Source organism: Pagrus major, chromosome 6 (genome assembly GCF_040436345.1).
Source record: "Pagrus major chromosome 6, Pma_NU_1.0".
NCBI classification, from domain to species: Eukaryota; Metazoa; Chordata; class Actinopteri; order Spariformes; family Sparidae; genus Pagrus; species Pagrus major.
In genome coordinates, this window is record NC_133220.1 from 15,795,841 (window position 1) to 15,801,840 (window position 6,000).

Consider the following 6,000-nt stretch of genomic DNA (forward strand, 5'->3'; position numbering starts at 1 on the left):
GGGAATCATATTCCAGTGTAAATCCTAGACTTAATGTCTGGGGCTTTAGTGTGCAGGCACCCATCCTAGTTAATGTGCCTCTGTGCATTCTGCTGCTGAAATTCACTTTCATATTTGTGCGACAATCTAGAGCCCAGTGAAACGGCAGATTAGACAAAAGCGTAGGGGGTGCTGGCAGCAGGTTGTTTATTGCGTGCCTGTGAGTGAATCCAAGAGGCAGCGGTGATTACCAACATATGCAGCTGGGGATCAACAGAACCAGACCCGCGGTGGCACTCAAGCTAATTTCCATACATTAATTCACTTATGTGCATTTACTAATTCCTTTCAGTATGTAGTCATAAAGTGCAGGATCACACTGACAAAATATTCCTAAGTGACGGTCGTAAGAATGACAAGTGATGTCTGAGACAAAGGGGTCTGACTAACAACTGACAAATAACAGCCTATAACTGTTCGCAAAGGGCTTCAACTCTAACACCTTTATACAAAACAGAACAGATTACAACAAATCCTGGAAAATACTGAAAACACAATAAAGACAGGAAATGTTCTATGTTTATATTATTGTCAACAATCAATACATTGATCATACTAACAAGGATTGCTTGTGTAGCCAAAGCTTTACAGTATATAGCTTATTCTTTACATTGTTGTCCAAATACTATTAAAAACACATATATGATGCTTTTGATGACATGTTCCTTTATTACTATAAACACAGGCGCTGAAGAGACCTTCACACACGATCCTGTTGCCATAAATACTTACTAGCACATATAAATCCACAGCTGAAAATAGTCCCACAAATGTGCAGTATTCTCCTGTTTGAGTAAAATTCGCTAAACGCAACAGTGCTCAACTCTTTTAGGATATAAATCTTTTTTTAAAAAATGAATCTATATATGTGTTGGCATTTTTTAAGTTTTACCACGTCGGTAGAAAATGGGCTAAGGGCTGAGAACCATGGACAGGCTAGAGAAGTGGAAAGTCTTGAAACACATTTGATTTTCCTCTTTTTCAAATGCTTCTTCTAACAATAAGAAAAATATAAATGAGGCCAAAATTATCCTTTAAAAAATGTGAAAATGGTCGGCTGTTAAAGATATAATATGCTACATTTCTAGAGCTTGACTGATACTCGATTTTTGGGGCTGATGCCAATATTGGGGAGTGAGAAATTCCAATAAATAGCAGCTGATATACACATTTTTTGCAACGATCCCTAAATGTGGTTATTATGACTAAGGTATGTCACGGAGTGAGGATATTATACCAATTGAACAATAAACTTTATTGACTAAAATGACACCAGTGCACTGAGACTAGGGCTGTCACGATATCAGATTTTCACAACACGATTAATGTGATCAAACTAATTCACGATAACGATAGAGACAAAATGCTATCAGTCAAATTCATCTTTTACTTTGTTTACTGTCTTTTTGTCTCATTTTTCTGAAATAAATTAGTGTGAGTGTGAGGAGGTGCAGAGAGGGTCTGTAACCATATCTGTACAAAGGAACAATTACACTGAATGAATAGTGAAAAGGCAACAAGATGAACAAATAAACAAAAGATCCCCAAGGCCTAACAACAGCACTGGAATATTCACACAATATTATCATATGTGTGTTATTAACAAGATATAAATCGTCAATTTTTATCATCAATACTGGCATCGTGACGCCCCTTACTGAGACAGTAAGCTTCACTGGGACTTCTGCATTATAGTCTCTGACAAAATTCATTTTGGTGCATACTGGACAAAATATACGACAATACTGATATATTAGATTAATATATTGGTCAGGTTCTAAATATTTCTGCGTTACTAAAGATGACGAGACTAGAACAGTGTTCCCCGTTGTGTTTCATTTGGTCACCTGTCACCACATCATGAATTCCAGGAGAGAGTCAGATTGAGGAAGGAGGTCGGTAAACACGACTAAACATAATACGGGTAAAACTATAAAACATTACCTCGTCCGTGAACATTTCGGCCGGAGTCACTCACATCAGATAGATTATCATCAGTAATGGTGGTTGTTTTAACAATGAAGATAACAACTCCCATGATCCCACACTACTTATGTCTACTGTTTTGGTTTGATTAGTAGCAGAAATTACATACTGTGTGTTTAAAGCATGCATATACAAACTGAGTTGAGTGGCAGAAAATGGTCAGTCAGAATATGTACACGCTGTTCAGTATAGCCTGCATGTTCACGTTGGGATATGTGAGATTGGCCTGTGGAGTAAAACTATGCACGTCAGTGAATTCTTTGCGTGTTATTATTTCTCCCGTGCTCTCTCACTCCAGCACCACCAGGCCTTGCTCTGCTTTATCTGGCCCTTCACAGAGGTTTGCTCCCAAACCTGAAGGGCTTCTGGAATCGAACCTCCGGGAAGACGAGAATACAGAAACTTTTATATATATATATATGTATATGAGACGAGGACAGAGGAAAAAGAAAATCCTCAAACTGAAATGAGGGAAATTCCACAAATTACCATTTGTCACAAAGTAATCCTGTTACTATTGCAAAGAATATGGAGCGGTGTAAACATGGAAATAGACTGCTAATATGGATGTAGCTTACAAGCAGAGGCTCTGTTCAGTTGAGATATACGGCTGCAGACCCTGTTTCAGATCCCCAGTAAGGAAGAGTGCCACAAAATTCAAAGTGGTTGCAGAAAATTTGCTTCTACAGGGAGAGATTAAAATTTTTTAAGATGTTTTTCTTTATTTATTCTTTGCATTTGCTACATTTCACCTCAGTTTGCTCCAGCCCTTTGCTTACTCCTCCCGGTGATCTAATGGCAGCATTTAGAGCTCACATCGCTGCAGTCAGAAAACTGATGAATATTTAGAAGCATTTTATCTTCCCATCTGTGCACAGGCTTTATCTTGTGTCTGTTTCACACATTGTAAGCCACTGAGTGCATGGAATGAGTGACAAGCATATAATCTTGATTGCATCTTGATGCTATTACCTTATGCTGCCAAGCGCTCAGGTGACAGCTGGGGGACAGTGAGGAGATCTGGGGGAAAAGGTGACATTGAATTTTGCGCACCTGTGCCGGCAAGTCGGCGAGTGGCACGCAGACACAAGATGGCGCCAGTCGAGTGAGTTCGACCTGGAGCGAGGTGGTTCAAAAGCGGGGCCAACGGTGAGTGAGAGCAATTTCTAAAAAATAATAAAAAGAAAATTATTCAAAGCAAAAGTTGACCTTGTAGGGCTGCAACAAAGGTAATCCTCTTTTTCTCTCTCTTTTTTTAAATCATATAGAGTTTTTGGATGTATAAATGTTTGCATGTATGTCTCAACATCCATTAAGCCATTTGTGTTAAATGCTTTAGAATAATCCAAAATGAGATTCCTACAAATTCAACGCATGACAAATTGTTTTCAACTGCAGAGCCAGACTTACAAATTAAGGCAGCGCGTTAATGTGTTGTTTAGATTATTGAGTATGTGTAACAACATGCACCAGAATTGCCTCACAGTCATTTCTCAATAATCTGCCTATCCTCAAATTATGCCCCCACCCGCACTATTTTACAGGGAGGGGGGTTACTCTCCTTTTTTCTTTATTCTCCCTCCCTGTCTCAGTGAGTATCAGCCTGTTTTGCTCTCAGCCTGCCTCTATTAGATGCCTTAATGCTGTACAGCGTGGCCTATCTTCAAACAGGAATGCTGATGATACTGGCCCTGCAGCGGTGCTTCCCCCCCAGCCCCAGCCCCGGCCTGCTCCTCTACACAGAGGGCAATAAAGACACAAGGAGGATTAGTGTTGTGTGCCTAACAAAGTGGTTGCCAGAGAGTGAGAGGGCCATGCCCATGGGCTCCACCGCAACCCCGCTCAGCTCCACTCTGCTCGGCTCTGTTGAGGTCCCCCCCTGCTCGGGCTTCCCTAAGGTCCGCTCTCTCTCAGGGAGCTCTGTGGATGTGTGATAGACTCTGAGTGGGTGAATTCGTGTTGATGCTAAAGAGGCAGAGGACGCAGACAGATAATCCATGGCTTAAGCAGCGCTGTAGTAACTTTCCCCCTTAAACAAGGGAACATATGTGCAAACAGTTAAATTTAATTCAATCACATACTCTGTGCGCTGTGCATATTTTTCCGCTAAAGACTTTCCCACAGTGAACTTGGTGAAAAAGTTCCAACTCTTCGGCGCTTGAAGCCCACGATCATGTAGTTTAACCTACACAGCAACTTGGTGGTCCAGTACAAGCGTCTTTCTTCCCACTCACCAACATGGTTTGCTGCGGAGTGTACACAAGCTAAAGGCCTTCCAGTATGTTTATGGATATCTCTCCCACTATAACCAGCGTGCTTATACAAATGGAACACCATATAATTGTACAAGTCTGATAAACAGAGGGGCTGTGGTCTTGTAAATGTTGTCACATTAGATAGGAGTGTTACATCTGAGATTACTGTGGAGGAACGCGTCTGTGGGTGCGGGCCTGAGAGGACAGTAGCCTCTGGTTTGATGGAGAGCCGTGTACAGGACAGGACAGGTGAACCAAACAGCTGCTACCCCCGTTTTTCCTTAAAAACCCCCAGCGTGACAGATCAGACCATGGCTCTCACACATAACGGGCCGCTTTTCACACGGTAGCTGTCTCAGGCCACGTTACACACGTCTTTTAGACGGTCCGTTTTGTGCGTCGGGTAATGAAATTTACGCCAGAGACCCCAGAATATGCAGACATATGGTGGCCATTAATGCTCCTTTCCCCCTTTTCAGCCGCAGCCCTCACTGCCAAACAGTATGGTCTGTTCCCGCCTGTCTGTTTTGGGTCCTCTTCACTCCTCAAGCTGTTTGCCTTTTACCTCTGTCACGCCAACCAGGATTCACACAGCAGCATGAACCGCTGTGTGCAGAAGAAAGGCCAAGTTCTGTTAATACTTGGCTAAGTTTACATGTTCATTCACACTTGATTATGGGGGAAGCCCTGAGTTCTGAATGGTTTCAGTATGTCAGAGAGGCACAACAAGGGAAGGGCTGGCTTTCACAGTACAATGGGACTGCAATACCTGGAAATATTGTTATAATTGTTGAAAAAAGAGCAGAATTGTATATTTAACATGATTTTAACAAAAAAAAGGAAACTTCTCATGAAATACAGTTAAAGGAGCACTATGTAGTTTTGCGGAAGAAATTTAAATCAGAAGAGAAAGATCTAACTAAACAAACTCTCTTTGTTTTCATGACTGAATAAACTGAATAAACAAACTGATCTTAAAGAACAACACAATTTCATACTGTTTTACTTTGTTTATATTTGGTGGACCCTGCCACCTTTCTAGCTTCAGACAGTGTTCTGGGGACCTTGTTAGTTTTTTGGAAAAATAAATATTTCAAGTTTGTATTATTACCTCATTAATATTGTAAACATTAAAATTCTGACTTTGAATTTCTTCTACAAAACAACATAGTGCCCCTTTAAATACTCTGCTGATGGAGACTGGCTTATAAACACGCCTTGATTAGAGCAGTTTTATTCCTATGTGGTATCACTTCATAAATTTACAACTCGGCATAATTCACGGTGCAACAAATTCAGCAAAACATACCGATTTTGCTTAGGTTTTTTTCCACGCTCAGGCCTGTGGATTGATGGCAGCCGTACGCTTCATTCTTTGAACAATGTACCGAAGCAGCACCGAAAACTTACGGTAAAATATCCTTTTTCCATTCCTTGGTAATGGAAATGGATGCTCAATAGTCTCCCTCTGCAAAGTATTATGGCGGTAAAAAGGCATGCAGGTGTAGTCTATTTTTACCTGCATAAGCCTTTATAGATTAACACAGTTTACCAGTCCCTGCTCAGCTTTCCGTACACTACCCTAACTCTGAAATTAACCGGATTCTACTCACTTAATCTCCTACTTTTTATATAAATGCATCCTGCATTATCTGACTCAATGTCTGAGACGCTTCCAAACAATTTTCCTTTAAAAACTTCTTCAAATTGGTATGAAAAC